This window comes from Ambystoma mexicanum, chromosome 8 (genome assembly GCF_040938575.1).
Source record: "Ambystoma mexicanum isolate Mex_15411 chromosome 8, UKY_AmexF1_1, whole genome shotgun sequence".
NCBI lineage: Eukaryota > Metazoa > Chordata > Amphibia > Caudata > Ambystomatidae > Ambystoma > Ambystoma mexicanum.
Window position 1 is genome coordinate 1,708,806,006 of NC_090929.1, and position 18,508 is coordinate 1,708,824,513.

Sequence of the window (18,508 nt, forward strand, 5' to 3'; positions counted from 1 at the left end):
CTCTTCTTTTGTTCCTCTCAATGCCCCCCGGCAACCTCTGTGCTTTGTAAAGCAAGTCCTTGCAGTGGTCCCCTGGCACACGCACCCCACTCCGCAAACCTCGCTCAATGCTGAACTACTTCTGATTCCCTGACGACCTGAACCACAGCCCACAATGGAACTGCTGCTCCTTCACGAGGCTCCTGCTACGATGGACAGCACCTCCGCTTCCAAACTACTTTCTCCTCAAAAATAAAACTGCTGCCTCCTTCCACAGGTCGTCCGGCGTCCTCGGACTGCGATGATCTGGCAGCCAGTCTCCCAGCAGCTTACAAGCCCCTTGACATGCCCATCTCCTTTGTTGGACTTTGCGGGCCTTCCCGCCCCTCTTGTTTTTCCCGGGCTTGCCTAGAACTCCTCCCACTTACCCAGGGGATAGGGAAGAGGAGGCTGCCCCATTATTTGGGCGCCTCCTCAAGTTACACCACGTCGTCACTTCCTTCACTTCTATCCATCTTCCAAACTCCCGAGTGGTTGTTGCCTGGGCTCTTATTTTATTACTTTATCTAGTTAAATGATGTCTGGGGTTGGCGCAGTGCTCCTCTCTCGTAATGCCACTTTGACCTTACCACACCACCCAGGTACCTATATCATAACCGACGCTGAACCAGATCCCGACTGGAGGCCTTCATGTGACGGATCACGTGATCATTACTCCGCCGCCTATCTTTTTTGTCTTTCTTGGGCATCCTCACCCTGGATCCATCAAAGGCCGCCCCTCTGTGTGTGCCACCCTCCCCTGTGTGCCCCTGTTCACGCCTGGCACCATCATTCCTGGCCATATGCATTCTTATTGTTGCCTTCATCGTGGTCTTATACTCTCCGCCTCTCCTTCCTTACTCCATTATATCTCCCCACCCCCAATCCTTGGATTCCAGAGTCCACTCTGTGGCTCCATCTATTTCCACTCACTGTTCACCTCACGTGTCTCCTACCCCACCTCGGGACATGGTCATTATTCCAGAATTTCTGATTGGTCCCATCTTCTCCCCTCTCCTCTATTTCCATTGCCCTCTGGAATGCGTGCTCTGTTTGCTATAAGCCCCACTCCATTCTGCATCTGTTTTCCACTTCCAACTTCCCTTTCTCTGTATTTCTGAAACCTGGTAACCCCTGACACACTGTACCTTCAGCTGTCCTCACTACTCCTCGTGCTCGTTCCATGCCCCCACCTGCCACGCCCCGACCTAGGCAGCAGGACAGGCCTTCTTTATCACCATCCTGGTCTCTTGCTCCCCCTCCAGCTCCACGTCCCCTGATTTCTACTTTTGAATAGCACTTTTCTTCCTTTCTACAACCTCCACTCGTTTCTTTTCTTATTCACGATCCTCTTCTTTAATTTCATGATGACCTTCACTGTCTCACATCAACTATTCTCCCTACTACTGTTCCCCTTTTCTTACTTGCTGGTTTCAATATTCATCTCCCTCCTTCTTACTCGTCGTGCCCTTTTCTCTCTCTTCTTGAATCCACACATCTCCGTCTCCTCTTTGTCTTCTTTTCCCATTCTCTGCTCGTCCTCATGATCTCTCTGATCACTGCCACTCTCTCTCTCTCCCAATATTCCTCCCCCTCTGACACCAGTTCATGCCCACACTACTTTCTTGCTATGTAACCTGTGTTCCTTTAACGCCCCTACCTTTCTTTCTACTCTTAGTTCCTCCCTCCCATCCATTGACTCCTTCCCCACCTCTGCACTCTTCAGGCTGCCACCACTCTCCAGACAAATCTCCCATCTGCTCTTCACTCTCATTATCCATCATGGCGGCCTCCCCAACATTGGTCGTCACCCTCTCTTCTCTCCCGTCAATACTCCCTCTGCAGGGCTGCGAGAGTCTGAAAACATCTCGTTCTCTTTCCGATCCCACCCGTCTTTCTTCTCTCCACTTTTCCTATGACTACCTTTTGTTGAATGCCAAATAACAATATTGTTCCTCTTTGCTGGCTTTGCTCTTCCATCCTCCTCGTCTTCTTTTTCCGCTTCTCACTCAGATCCTCTCGCCCAAACCACCCGATCCCTCGCTCCCATCTCCACCCTAGTCAGCTCAGTTGTCTGATTTCTTCATTTCCCAACTGATAATCTCAATTCTTCATTGTCTACTTCCGCCCCATCTTCTCCTCTCTCCCTCTCCACAGCCTTTGGCCAAACCCCTACTCCTCTTGCTCCTCATACTCTCCTCTTTTCATCTACTCTCAGACATTGATACCGCCACTTGCTTGGACCTTACCCACTCTACCTCTTTGCCCCTGGACCCCCTCCCATCCTCCCTAATACCGTTGGTCTATTACCTTGCCTGCCTCTTTAATCTCTCTCTTTGCTCAGCCACTGTCCCTTCCAACTTTAAACATCCCACTATAATCCTCATTCTTAAAAATCTTTCTCTTGACCCCTCCTCTTGCTCTAACTATCGTCCCAATTCTCTTCAGGGCTAAAGTCGAGGGTACACGCGGGTGGACAGAGTCCACCCACTTTTTTCAGAGGGTGGACTCAGAACCCCCCAGCTAAAATTAGAAACATTGAAAGTCTTCCTTGATTTTGTGAATTCAAGCCGAACCCAGGGATCGAACCACAGTCCTCAGGCTGGACACTTCAGCACTGCACTATATAACCTGATGAAAAATAACATACAACTAAAGGTGAAATGTCTCATTTTGGCACTGCAAGTTCCAGGGAAAACATCTGTATTGGTTCTTGGAGTTTAAAACATGCACACCTTTTAACGTTTTCAAAAACACTATTAGAAGAAAATATCCTCTCTTGGTTTGGTGTGTGTTGATTTTTTGAAACACAAATGCCATTTGTCATGTGCAATTTGGGTGGCTGTACAAAGCCAATTTAATGAAATTTGCATATTTCACCGTCATATGCTAATTTCTGGTGATGTCACACCCCATTGCCTTTGTTGATGAGTCCCCCCCACTTTTAGTACTTGACCCCTGATTACCTTCTATTTCCTTTGACCCTTCTGGTGTGAATAGTCTGTGCCCAGGTGGCTTCCTATGTGCACTTGCCTTCTTTACCTCCACAATCTAGTTTCCAACCAGACCTTTCTACCGAAACCGCCCGTCTCCATGTCAGCAACCTTCTTCACTCTGCCGACACAACAAGCATGTTCTGCTCTTGTCCTTCGTGATCTCTGGGTGGCCTTTGATGCTGTCGATCGCCTCACTCTCCTGTCTTCTCTCGTCTTTCTGGCACTGTCCTTCGCTGGTTGCCCTCTTACTTCACTAATCGCTACTTTCGGCTCTCCTGGGTCGGTGCTACCTCTGATACCTGCCGTCTGAAATTTGGTGTCTGAAATGAGGTAACTTCTGTACACTTCTGTAGCTTCTTCTCATGAGCTTTATGATAACTTACATCAAGCTGTTAAGTAGGGAACCACTGGGTCCCATCACCCCGGCTGTCTGCACTCCAGCTGACACTGGGCGGAACCCTTGCATACACACACATTAGCACTCCAACATTCTCTCAGCTCATGCACACACTGCCAAGCATTATACAAGAGTGTCCCAAAGTGTTCTTCTGATCTTAGCCCCCTCCTATTTTCCCTCTACACAACCCCTCTCTCCCATCTCATCTCCTCTTGTAATCGTTGCCCCCACTTTTCTGCTGACACCCAATTATTATTTTCCTCCTCCTCTTTCTCTGATTCTCTTTACTCCAATGTCTCGGCATACATTTCTGCCAATAAACACTGGATGCACACCGTGTGAAGCCCGGAGGGAAACAAGGGCGGCCGTAGTGTGTGGCACTGTTGTGCTGTGGTGCCTGGAGCAGGGGCTTTGCCCAAAGCACTAATCAGCTGTACTAGCTATTGGAACACAGCCGCCAAAGGCACGCAGGGAAGGAAGGAACGAACGGTAAAAGAGCTTCGCTCCACACGTATTCATTTACTTCTGGGGAGCAGTGGGGGACTGCTGGAGGTATCTCCCTTGATCCTGCTGCCCGTGCAAACAGCTCTGAAATAACAATATACCGCCTTTTATGTGTGTGCCACTGTCTGTTGAAACTTGCACTCAGTAATCTGAGCCATCAGCTACGTTGCGGTGCGGCTACAATCATTGTGAAGGTGACGAAGGGGAGCGCAGCGAGTGGAGGAGGCACCCCGATAACCGGGGCAGGGGCCTTCCTCCTTTTCGCGCTCTTGCCCCTCCCCCCCATCAGGGGAGGAGAGAGGAGGGCGAAAGAGCAGAGGAAAGGGCGCCAAGAGCCCTGGAAAGCCCGCGAAGGGCAACAAAGGAAGAGGGCGGGGCTTGGCGCATAAGTACAGCGGGCGCCCGGCTTGGGAGCACTTGCAGCTCTTCCAGCAGCCGGGCGCCCGCCAAGAGAGGAGGACTTCGTTTCGACTGCGTTGGATTTCGTGGAATCGACTTCGTTTGGACTGCGTTTCGTTGTGCGGCGTTCATCGTTGAGGCAGAGCGGTGTGCATCGAGCGGACGGCATCCGGAGGCGGCTGCGACGGAGAGCGAAGGTCCCGAGGCAGGTTTCTACCGGGACGGCAACTCTTGGCGAGGAAGCAGCGACGCGGACGAAGGTGGGAGCGGTCGACATCCAGAGGCGCTGTCGGCGGTGAAAGAAGGTCCGGAAGCAGGCGGGGCCATCCAGCGAGCGGAGAGGCAGCAGGGAGCTACACGCTCGCAGCCGGCAGGAGGCGAGGGACGTTGCGGGGAAAAGAGGAGCCAGGCAGCTGAGCGGCTCGTGGAGGCGGAAGCGGAAGCGGAAAGCGGACATACCCAGGTTGGGTAGCAGCCCGTTTCGTGCGCGGAGAACCCGTGGTGCAAGTAATAGGAGCTTGCACTTCCAAGGCAGGCGACCGGAGTTCTAATCCCACAGTAGGGAGACATTCCGGTAGTACGGCTTTCGGCGGGGAACAATTTTAAGCAGTCACGTGCTGAGAGTCCGTGGCACAAGTGATAAGTGCTTGGCCTTGCAAGACAGGCGACCTGAGTTCTAATCCCACAATAGGTGTGCCATTCTTGATTTGGGAGTAACGAGCTATTGCAAGGCAACAGCAAGAGAAAGGACACCAAGTTTAACAGAATTTTCGCTGGGCTACAAGGGCTGTGAAGGAAAGCGGACATTGTTTGCAAGGACGGTGCTTAAAGAAAATGATGCAGAGGCAAGGAAAAAGCCAAGAGGACCAGCAGAAAGAAGACCTGGAGGCATTTTTGATGATGGCAAGAAGGGCAGGGGACAAATACGGCACCAACTGGATGCAGTTAATGGCAGCACAGGTGGGAGCTGAGGTTGCGGGGCGCAATCAGAGGGCGGAGTCACCACTCTTGTTCCCACCTACACCCATCGAGGAGGCATGGGTGGAAGTGCACTCGCAGGAAGAGAAAGATTTGGACATCGAGGAGCTCGAGGAGGAGGAGGAGCCGGTCACCAAAAGGAAAAGAGTGATGACCAAGAAAGCGAGGGACAGCCAGCAGCAAGCGGCGGCAGCACAGAAACGAAAAACCAACCCCAAGGGGAAGGGGAGGGCGCAGGAGGTTGAGGCCATTCCGGCACCTGTCCCTGCTGAGGCTCCAAGACCAGTGGGAGGTCCTCGCAGCACACCTGTAGCCACACCGGCGGTAGCAGCGGAGGTGCCGACCACCTTGGAGATGGTGAAAGGTATGTTCAGGGAATGCATGGAAGCTTGGGTGACGGGTGCAAATTGTCAGTTGTCTGTTAATAAGGATGCTTTGAACATGGTGGGTAAAGGAATGCAAGGGGATAGTGGGATCACGGAGCAACTTGGCTCGGGGGCGAGTCAGCCAGTGGCAGGCGCAGGACAGCCAGTAATGGGAGGGAACCCGGTGCAGATGGCGACACAGGGGGCAAACACCATCTACACGCCACAAATTGGGGGGACACCTTGGTGGGGGGCACAGGCTCCTTCACAGGTACATGGGCAGGAGCTGGCCAGTAATAACACAATATACGGGAGGCCCATGCCGGGGTTTGCACCGGCCAGAGTGGCGATCAATGCATTGGCATGGCATATCCCGCTGGCATACAAAGAGCGGGTATGGAGGAAGGAGTTCATGGATATTATGGAATTGTTGGGGATGGTCCCCGCAGGTCAAGGCTTCAGCGAACCCACTGAGAGGGAAAGGGAGAAGAAGGAGAGGGAGAGGCCAAAGTTAGAGCTCAACATACATACCTGGTTGAGGGCGTTCAGGGTTTATGCCACTATTATGTTAGAAAAATTCCCACAAGATGGCGTGGCATTGATGGCGTACGAGCAGTATATTCACGAGCAATACTTGAAGCATGGGGGGGATACATGGAGCAACTACGATAAAGGTTTTAGACTCAAAATGCAGGTATGGCCGGCAATGACATGGGATGAAGTAGACGTGGGGGGTCGCATAGATACGAAAGCGGTCCCAGCCAGGCCGGTAGATGAGAGCGTGACAAGCGAAAGAACAACACAGGGCAGGGGCAGGGGGTCCTACTCAAAAGGGAGGGGGTCCTTTCGTGGGAACTCCTCTTGGACCAGCCGGCACAGTTACCAAGGGGAGTTGCCAGAATGTTGGTTGTTCGCCGAAGGGAGGTGCACTTATGGTAATGCGTGCAGGTTCAAACACACAAAAACAGCAAGCGCAGGGAGACACAGCACCAGCAGCCGAGAGGGCAAGTCAAGGGGCAGCGCAAAAGGCAAGGAGAAAAGCAAACATGATTGAAACACAACTGCCCACGCCAATACGTTTACAGGCCATGATGCCTTTCCTGAATGCATACAGCGAGAAGGGTGATGCAAAACTGTTATGGGAGGGTTTCAGGTGGGGTTTTAAGATTCCCTTCCAGGGGCAGTTAGGATCTAAGGAGGCATGCAATTTGAAATCGGCGCTAGCAATGCCCGAAATATTGGCGCAAAAAGTGGGGAAAGAGGTACAGTTGGGGAGGGTGGCTGGCCCCTTCCGCACTCCTCCACTGGAAAACCTGGTGGTTTCACCATTGGGCTTGGTACCTAAAAAGGATAAGGGGCAGTACAGACTGATACAGCACTTGTCCTTCCCCGAAGGGGAGTCAGTGAACGATGGCATTTCAGGGGAAGAATGCAGGGTGCACTATGCAACATTTGAAGACGCAGTGGACTTAGTAAAGGCAGCGGGTGTGGGGGCCCTCATGGGGAAGGCGGACATTGAATCAGCTTTTCGGTTGCTACCGATTCACAAGGACAGCCATCATTTGCTGGGGTTCAAGGTGTTACAGGATTACTTCTACGACAAATGTTTACCGATGGGGTGTGCAATTTCATGTGCGTATTTTGAAAGGTTTAGCAGATTCCTCGAATTTGCAGTAAGGCAAAGAAGCAAGGTTGGGGGGATGGTGCATTACCTGGATGATTTCATGTTTGTTGGGGGCCAAGGGACACACGATTGCAAGAACCTCATGGCGGTATTTCAGGGGTTAATGGAAGAATTTGGTGTACCTCTGGCTGGGGAAAAAACGATGGGTCCGGTAACATCACTGGTGTTTTTGGGGATTGAAATTGATTCTGTAGCAGGGGTGTGCAGGCTTCCGGGAGACAAGGTACTGAAGTTGAAGGAAGTAATTACGGGATTGTTGGGCAAAGAGAAGGCCACTTTGAAAGAACTCCAGTCCTTAGCGGGCAGCTTAAATTTTGCAGGCAAAGTGATCCCCCCAGGTAAAGCATTCGCTAGAAGCATAGAGTTGAAAACAGTGGGCTTGAAGCACGCGGGCCAACACGTGCGCCTAGGGAAAGAGGTTAAGAAAGATCTAGAAATGTGGAATACCTTTCTGGACCATTTTAACGGGGTATTGGTGTGGAAGGAACCCCTGGGGAAGGGAGATGGACCGAACCTGATTACCGATTCGTCAGGGGCCCTAGGTTTTGGGGCCATCCTGGGCTCAAGGTGGTGCGGGCAAGCTTGGCCGGCTGAATGGCGGTCCAGGGGGATCTCCAGGGACATCACGGTACTGGAGTTGTTCCCGATAGTGGTGGCATTCAAGCTCTGGCCAGGGCAGATGCAAGACAAGAAGGTGCTAGTTTGGTCGGACAACCTAGCGGTGGTTCAGATTATCAACCAGGGAACGAGCAAGAATGGTAGGGCACTGGGGCTGCTCAGGGAATTGACTAAGTGCTTGCTGCAACTGAATGCAGAAGTCAGGGTACGTCATATACCCGGGGTTAAGAATGTGGCCGCTGATTCTCTTTCTCGTTTGCAGTGGGGAAGGTTCCGGGAAAACCATCCAGAGGCGAGCGCAAGGATGACACCCTTCCAGTCACAGTGGTGGGGATTGGTTGGGAGATCTGAGCGCACTGATCGACACGGCTCTCGCACCAGGCACTATGCGGAGATACAAGGCATGCTGGGAACGATTCAGGGCCTTTCAGAGCAATATACTGCCCGAGAGCGAAAAGGGCTGGCCTGTGCGCGCCTTTGTGGGATGGTCCTGGAGCCAAGGACGGTCCAGGGCGTGGGTGGCGTATCACCTGGCGGCGATTGCTCAATTCTACAAATTAAGGGGCATGCCTGATCCCACGAGGGAGCATTACATTGTCATGGCAATGAAAGGTTGGGCCAAACAGGTGTTGGCGAAGCCCGACGAGAGACGGCCCATAGATGTGGGAAAGTTGCACAAATTGATCAGGAGCCTGGGGGTGGTGTGCAGGGACGAGTACGAAAAAAGATTGTTCGCAGCAGCCTTCTCTCTCGCATTTTTTGGGGCGTTAAGGGTAAGCGAGCTGGTGCCTGCCAACAAGAAGGGTAAAGGTTTGAGTTTCTTGAGGAGTTGTGATTTAAGGGTACAGGGGGAGCAGTTATGCATATATCTGAGGAGGTCCAAGACCGATCAGACGGGGAAAGGCAGAATGATCACATTGGGGAGGGTGCAAGACAGTCCGGTCTGCCCAGTAGGATGCGTGAGCAGGTATCTGAGCCACAGGAGCCACACAGGTGACGAGGCCCCTTTTCTGGTGCATAACGACGGAACAGCGCTAAGCCTGTTTCAGTTCAAAAGGGTGTTGGACAGGACACTGGGGGAGGCGGGGTTCTCAAGTGGGGTTTTTGGGACACATTCATTTAGGATTGGGGCCGCCACAACTGCGGCTGGGATGGGCCTGGGGCAGAGACAATCAAACAGATTGGGGGCTGGAAGTCAGGTTGTTTTAAGCGGTATGTCAGGCCTGAGAAAATGCAAGACTAACAGTTCCTCCCTCCTGTTTCCCGCAGTAGTACCAAGGCGGGGAAGGCGGCGGTCCGCCTGGGTGGTGGGCCATTCGTTTGTGTCAAGGGCCAAGGGAAGCTGGTCATCCAAACAGGAGGTGTTGACCGCCGGGGAGTACCGGGTGCAGTGGCACGGAGTGCCGGGCATGAAATGGGCACAGCTGCGAGGGCACATACGCAGTCTCCTGAGGAGCCATCGGAGGCCTGACGTATTGGTGGTACACCTCGGTGGCAATGATTTGGCCGAGTTGGGGAGGGGGATCTTGCTCAGGGAAATGATGTCGTCATTGCAGGAACTAGCGGCTGAATTGGGGGACACGGAAATTGTATGGTCTGAAATCATCTCGAGGCGCGAATGGAGGGGCGCCGAGAGTCAGGCAGCCGTGGAAAACTCAAGGAGGAAGTTGAACTGGGCCATGGCTAAATTCTGCAAAGGGAGAGGCCTCCAACACATCAGACATGGTCTGATCAATCTAAAAAACACGGAGTACTACTTGAAGGACGGTGTGCATTTGTCGGAGCAGGGAATGGATCTGTTTTTCTGGAACATCTGCTGTTTTGCTGGAACAAAACTACTGGAGTTATAAGCTAGGAAAGGGGGGGAGCCACGGTGGGCGATAACCCACCTTTGGCGTGGCGGGTTGTGGCAACCTAGGATAAGACTAAGACTCCGAATGAGCCATTGCTAAACCGGAAGGGGCTTCGCCCATTCTAGACAGCGCCTCCTGGGAGCCTAAACGGCGGGGGTGTCTGGCGGTAGCAATTGGGGCTCAACTTCCCCCCAACAAACGGCGCTCTCCCAGTCCGCAAAGACCTGCAGGGGCAGGCGGTTTCTCAGACTCGAAGGCCTTGGGGGAGTTATGCCTGCAATCAGTATGGAGGTAAAGGGGGAAGCAGGACGAGGAGCAGTCGCCACACCTATTGGAACGAAAGTTTAATACCTGTTTGCAGTGGTTTTTGTATATGTAAAAAATAAATCTGCGGCCTTGTTATGCCAAACAAAGGAAATGTCTCATGCAGCACCTTACTGGAGGGAAAACGAAAGGGGCTGACAAAATGAGTAATGTTGGAAACAAACGGCATAACTATTGGACAAATGCCCAGGTTATGCTTTTGCACGGCCCGGTCCCTGCAGTGAAACTACCTGTGATCTGTGTGCTAGTGGCCCGCGGCTGTTTACACGTACCTGGGACTGCTCCATTTTTGTTTCTCTGATCTGAAGATTGGCTATACTCTTACAATTTATTACAATTTCGAACATTGCAAGCCTAAGAGGCCCGGTGCTTTCCTGTTTGTAACTCTTGATACGGAAAACAGGGAGAGGCTGGAGGGACGGATTTGGGCTGCATTTCAAGCTGCTAGGTGCACCTCGCCCTGTTCTCTTGGTTTCTGCTTCCCTCCGCTTAAGAAGTGGACAACATTCATTCTGATGATTGATATTTTTCCTTGAACTTCGTCGCCGGCTTCTTATCGAACTATATTTAAATCTGATTATTTTTTTCCGAACCTCATAAATTATGTGATTGTCTGGTTGGTGACTAATTTTTGATGTTTCTTTTTCTGTTTCTTTTTTAATCAACATTGGGGGCTGCGAGATCCTCTCTCCCCCGAGGATTTTCTGATATATGTACATCTTCTTTTCACGGCTGCGAATATTATCTCCCCTGATTAGTTCTGTCGTATTTTAACAATTTTCTTTAGTCTATAGTCACATCTGTTTTTATGTTATCTAATTGTATAGTGCTATAGTGGGAATTCTTATTTCTATTTTTAATATTCTGAAATCCTATTCTACACAGTGCTAACTAATATAATCTATGTCACAATTAGAGTGAGGTTGCATTTTAATTAATTGTATACTTACCTTGCCTATGTTCTTTTAGGCTTCTGTGAGTTTGGGGACTTTCACCAGGAAGTGCTTTTGTCTCCTCACAGCTAAGCATGGGGACCTTTTTGTGTTCTTTTCCCTAACCTATTGGTTCTTTTTTTTTCTCTGAAGCTTTCATTTCTTGGGTGTATTTTAATACAGGCCATTTCCTATGGCTCGTAAAGGCGCCGACCCTCTTAAGTCTACATAGGAGACTATTGAAGGCCTTAGGAGTCGGTCAGCCATGGAGGCTACAGCCGACCCCCTTAAATCTACAGAGGAGTCTATTGAAGGCCTTAGGAGTCAGTCAGCCATGGAGGCTGCAGCCGACCCACTTAAGTCTACAGAGGAGACTATTGAAGGCCTTAGGAGACAGTCAGCCATGGAGGCTACAGTGGACCCACTTAAGTCTACAGAGGAGTCTATTGAAGGTCTTAGGAGTCGGTCAGTCATGGAGGCTACAGCCGACCCTCTTAAGTCTACAGAGGAGTCTATTGAAGGCCTCAGGAGTCGGTCAGCCATGGAGGCTACAGCCGACCCTCTTAAGTCTACAGAGGAGTCTATTGAAGGCCTTAGGAGTCAGTCAGCCATGGAGGCTACAGCCAACCCGCTTAAGTCTACAGAGGAGTCTATTGAATGCCTTAGGAGTCAGTCAGCCATGGAGGCTACAGCCGACCCTCTTAAGTTTACAGAGGAGTCTTTTGAAGACCTTAGGAGTCAGTCAGCCATGGAGGCTACAGCCGGCCCTCTTAAGTCTACAGAGGAGTCTATTGTACTTGATATCAAAGAAGGTACACTGGGCTAACTGCCCAACAGTGTTTCAATCAGTAAAGTTGAGGCCCAGATGGAAGAGATGACTAGGGAATCTAGTTCATATTTATTGAATCCTATGAAACGGACAACTATTGCGCAAGCACAAATACATTCCCAAGATATGATGGGGGTCTACAATATCTTAGGAATTACTCCGCTGGGGATGAGTGATAGCAACTGTGTACACAATGGGAAAGATGATAGCTCCATTGATGCCCAGGAAGGTCATCTAGCAGCTACCGTAACTCATCATTTGGGTGAAGGTGGCAGCGTGATGAGGGGGAACTCTCCTAATAGGGAAGCTGATAAGGAAGAGGAGATACTCACACAAATTGGGCTAAACTGCCCTCTGTCTAAAACTACTCTGTCTACTTTATTGACAGATGACAATGGATCTACCTCTAAAAAGCCTCTGATGTAAAAAGCTGTGTACCACAGGTATTTATTAATAAGCTTTTATTAAACATCGGTGGCATGATAATAATACAGCTTCTCCGATTAAATCGTTGGTAGAGGACTCTACTCTTAATAATTCAAAAAATAAAGAGCCAGAACTATATATGAATGTATCCCCTACTACAGAGGGCAATTTGGATAGCTCCATACAAGGAGTTCACTTATTTAAAACACCTATGATGGAACCGCATCTTAGTGCCCCTAAATATAAATTCTCTAAGGCTAGACTGGGGGAACCAATTCCTGGTAAAAAGATATCAAATTACTTTGGCAACAGAACTGCCACTAGCACCCAAATTAAGCCAGCTTCCTCGGCCCTATCCGTTGCTAGCTTAGACCACTCGCATTCGGCGGAAGTGGTAAATAAATTAGATACCGAGGAGGCTTCACACAATGATATCGATGATATCAGTATTATTGAGTGTGCTAATAAGGCAATTGCTGAGAGTAATTTGGAACCTAGATACTCTGATACTAACAGTGTCACCCAACAGACATGTGACGCCTCTTATATGGGCTCTCCCTCTGAACTCACGGATTTCATTGATGAATATACAGAGAAGCGAAACTGGTTGAGAGAAAGGGATCTGTTACCAGAACCTATAAAAGAAAATTCCATCGATCCAATACTGCATCATACTTTTAGGGAAGCTTACAAAAGGATAAGACTTACTCAACCAACAGTCTCTGCATTGAATATGGTGTTGAACTCCTTTGTCAGTCTATATGACAACATCTGGGCTGAAGTAAGATCCCATTCTCAACTACTCACAGAAATGTATGCCAGGTTAGATAGACTGGATAGATTTGAAGAATTAGTGAGTATTATTAAGGAGGATAATCCTATTATACCTAAGTTGGTTCTGCCTTCCTCCACTTTACCCCTGTTTCTACAGGCGGAGCAGGAAGGTCAATCTGGTTTGCTGGCCTCAGGACCTGCAGTAAAAATGGATTCAAACTCCGTCATAGATATGACACATTTAGCCACTGTTTGCCCACCTGCACGTAAACGTGCAGTTGATTCTGAAACATCTAAAGAATCTCTGCTGGGCAGGGGAGATGCCCCTGAAATGATATCTGGGGAAAAGGATACGCCAAACTTAGAGAAGGAATCTGCGATTATAGATTTAACTAAAGATGATCTCCCAGATTAAAGAAACGTTATAGTGGGGAAAAGAAATCTACAACAAATTAAGAAAACCAAAAACCAGAAAAATATTTAAAAAATGAACTCATTAACATATACATTTTTCAAAAATATGGTTTTACCAAAGTTATCCTTCCTCCAAGGGAAGATCGTGCAACCCAAGGGTGCAGTGGTCTCTCATTCGGTGGAGGTACCTATTGCTGCCGACCAAGGTAATTCAATTGCCTGTTTAGGGACTGAGGAGGAAAATGGACTGCAGCCAACTTCCAATCTATGGACTATGGCTGAGGGGGAAAAAAACATTCCTCTAAAAGCTGTTATAGGCATACAGACTGACATACATTTAAAAAATCCTGGCATGGATGACAATAATGGCCAACTACTATCTGTCCCCCTCATTGAACAGTCAGGCCATACTCTATCTGAAAACCCTGTTGATAAAATAGAGGTGATCGATACTGAAGAGGGAATCCAGTCGACAGAAAATGCCCAAAAAGAACAGTTGGTAGATAATGCCCAAAATGAGAACCTACTAGTTAACTCTATTTCATCAGATAATCAGATTCTTATAAATAGTAATATACCGATCCTTGTTAATATTGCCTCGGCCAAACAACTTTTACAGGATCTATATAAGGTGAAGTCTATTCCAGTGGAAGGTGCTCTTAAGATTCCAGGCGCTAATAAGGTAAATAATGATGACACTCGAAATTCTCAAAAGGTTGGTCAGGTGAGATATGACTAAAGGGTGTACTCGAGTATCCCCAACCTTTCTCAGGGCATCTGCTAACTGGTGCCAAGACAGTGGGAGAATTATATGTCCCAAAGATCTTGGATTCTACTCAAATGAGGTCTACTAATTCTGGATCCCTCGGTATCCATGACAGACAAATTTTAGGCCCACACTCCATACATAGGGGGAAAATCTTAAGGGGCGCTAAGGGTCCTGAAATCCAAGATGACTCGACAAATCAATTTATTAGGGACAACCCTGATACTTCCATACAAATCTTGGGAAACAAAGATCCCTTAGAAATTTTACAGCTTATTAGTCTCTGGGTGACCGATATGCCTTTATGCCTGAATCGAGGGAATATTTTGAAAATCTTTGGCCAATTACCGGCAATGTCCCTGGTGTCTAGTTATGACTTAGAAAGGATTTATTTCCCTATTAAGGAACGAGTGGATCTGAGTAATATCGTCCTTAAATCAAGAGTGGTTCTTGATCTGGTACTGGGATAAACTGGTGGTTTGAGAGAATTGGGTTTTGAAATTAAGTCTGTGAAACCTATACAAACTTCCATGAAAGCTGAAAGAACTGAGAAATACAGGGGAAATTTGACAATGGTTTATCATCCAGAAAGATTTCCCCAACTCCAACAGAGGCATTCTCCAAGAAGGAATTATGGAGATGCACGGTACTGGACTCAAATTACCTCAGCCCTGTGGAATTGACCAGTGTAAGGGAAGATTGGTTCCTCTGAAGGAGTTAACCCATACTAGCCCTTTGGGGCGTCTTTCCTGGAATACTAGGGTGAATGTACATTTACTCACAAACATAGATATAGTTTCTATGCTAAAACTCACTGAATGCTTCTTTCTTCATGAAACATGGTTGCTTTCGAACCCTTTCATTGATGGCTTTGAAATTAGTTCCCAATCCGCTAAACCTAGCCTGCGGGGTAGAGCTTCTGGGGAATTACTCATTGGTTTGAAGTCTACTCTTGGACTTCTGACTATGGTGAATCCCGATATGCCTTTAGGAATACTGGTGGTTAAGGTCTCCTCAAAATAAGGCTTGGGGGACATTCTATTGATCAATATTTATTGGCACCAAGGGTTAACACCTATAGAGTCCTTTCTAGAAAGGATAATGGAAGTGATTATGGCTTGGAAAACTACTAACACCAGTGGGAAAGTGATATTTTCTGGGGATTTAAACTCAGATTGTTCTATTACATCAGAAGTTGATTATGGGGAGCTGGGAGAGGACATGGGGGACCTTTCATGCAGGGCCAAGAAATATCACTGGGGTACACTATGGAACCTTTCCTTGGAATCTGTGGGTCTTGTTTGTCTTAATGGAACTTCTGACCTTGCCCGCCAGCTTCTTCCAACTTGGCGGAGGGGTCCATTTACATCAACTATAGAAAATATCTTTGTAGATCAATCTTTGATTCCACTATCCTCTGAAGTTCAGGTGAATTTCAATAATTAGAGTGATCGTGGGACCTTGACCGTCCATTTTCTTCTACCATCTAAAGAACTGCTAATACGGGTCTCTTGCAACTTGAGAACTGTGGGACAAGGTACAGGTGTCCGTTGGTCCCCAGCAAATATAAACCTTTTCAACGGTCAACTGATGTCCACTCTTAATAATACATCCTTTCTATGGAAACAAGGGGTGTTTAATGTACCGCACTATGATAAATTCCTGAAGTATCTACATGATAGGGTCTATGACTGTTTAAGAAAGGGTCCCTCTAAAAGAAAGCACCTGCACATGTTTGATGAAGAAGTGGCTAAGGAAAAGTCCCATATGATGAAGGTGCTCATAGAAATTTCGCAACCTAAACACTGACAAATTAGACAAAAATGCTAGGATTAGATCTATCCGACAGAAATATAAAAGTTTCTGTATTGCTAAAAAAAGCAGTATTCTCCAAAAAGAGGCTGAGCGGATGCTTCATGTTTTGGTGAAAAGAATCCTCAGGGCATTCTGGGGTCTACTTAATTCTCAAGATAATCTTTCAGTAATTGATCAACTGAATAGTGTGTCAGAGGTACAATCGGTTGAATTTTTCTCTGAGCTATTTGGACAAGGGGCAGAGGGATATCAAGAACAACCTATAGGGGAGGGTATAATTATTACTCCATGGGACCCGATCATTGATTATGGGGAGGTACTCAATCTAATTATTAAAGCCATGAACTCAAGGGCTCCCAGTCCAAATGGACTGACAAATAACACACTAAAAGCGTTACCGAAAATGTGGGCCCACATACTCACCATGCATTTTTGAAATGTAGTGAGGAGCTGCACAATATCTACTAGTTGGCAGACCGCAGATATAATCCCTGTTTTCAAGAGAGGTCAGCGGAATATCGCTAAAAAGTATGGACCGATCGCATTGATTGATGCAGATTGTAAGTTATTTGCTTCTTTGCTGTTATCATATGTTAATGAGTGGATAATGAAGAATCATATATTAGATAAATATCAGACAGGGTTTAGGGCTGGACACTCCACTAATCTAAATGGTTTCATCGTAACTGCTCTTCAAGATTCAGCATGGAGTAAATATGGGGGATCTCTGTATGTTGCCTCTATCTGTTAAACGGGATATCATATTGTGCCTCCTTTACTGTATATATTGGCCTAAGCCCAGTCGCTCTACGAAGAAATCCATGTTAATAAGTTCCGATTTTAGATCGACTTAGCAGCCATTTTAGGTCTATCCACCATTTTGATTTCCACTCCAAAGTAACTCTGTGTTCTAAAATGGTGGACAGTGTTTTCCGCTTGTAACTGAGCCGTCCTGACCTTTGTGCACAGTTAATGTCTAAACTGTCTGTTGGCCTAATGTTTGGGTTGAGTAAAGAGACCTTGTCGCATGTCTGACTTGTAGACAGAGGATTACCTGCGCCAACAAGTCCGATCCGCGGACATACATCAACCGCAATGCTGTCTAAATACTGAACGTAGACACTTGTTGAACTACATTGTATAGGACATGTGTTAAGGCTTATTGTTAAATCCAAGAATACACTGTTGCCATTGTGACTTGTTAGTGTGTAAACTGAAGATGATCCACATGCATATAGTTGGACAAATTAGAAGTGAAATCGGCACAAACCATAGACTGAGTATCATTAACCTGTAGAGGGGCTGGATATTATGATTGGAAATGTATAAAATGAACAACTGTTTAGATGTCCAGTACCTCTCACTTCTCACACCGAAAGGCCTGGTATTCGCTGTGATGTACTGATCGCCAGATAGCTATCTGATACTTTGTTTCTTTGTAAACTGTACAGTTATAGAATAAAGATCTGTGAATCTTTATAGCCCGTGTTTGGTGTATTTCCTTTTGGGGTACTCAGCCTCAATATTTCCTTTTGCTTTTACAGATGGCGCCCGAATAGGGACCCTCAAGATTGATGCCAGCTCATTGAAGGTTGATGCGGCTATCGGACCGGGATTGGACGGTATAAAAGGGGGCCCCTTTCTTGGATGAGAAGCAACACCTCAACAGCACTGCACGATCCGATCCCTGGACAGTGAGCCTGCGGTCCGAGACGGCATCTTGACGAGGGTCCATATATCGAGGCGGGCAGATTTGCCGAAATCACCAACCACGTGGGACCTTATTTAGAACTTTGAAATCTGATCGGACCTCCTCAGGATTTGATCAGGAGAGTCGTGACCCAATTCTTAAGTATCCTGATAATTTGTTTTGGCGTATTGCACTCGCGAGTACAATTATTGACCAGGTAACACCAGTATTCTGATATGCCTGGGAAATTGTCTGTCTGCTTCAGGGCGTTATTCCGCAGTGACAGACAATCTTTGGAATTTGGCAGACCAGCACCAATGGAGGGGTCACCGGCATGTACTATGTACTGTAAGCACGACATTGGTAGTATAGTGTTTAATGATATTTGGCACAGACAATCTAGACATGCTTACAAACTTCAGTGGCCAATCAATGGTAGTTTTGAAATCCCTTGTATTGAATACTTAGAATCCATATTATTAAAGAAAAAGGTTAGACCTGCAGCATTTGATGTATTACAGAATTGGAAGAAAGAAGCTTTGCAGCAATTTAAGAGTAGAGAAAAACATGCGCGCCGTCATATGACGAATGCCGAAAAAGCATTGTTATATGACCAGAATAAACAGTCTGAGTCAGTTAGGAGTATGGATAGGGTGTTTTCACTTGGTATCCAGAAAATGTATCCTTCTAAAGACTTTCATGTATCTGATGAACTTATTGACAAAC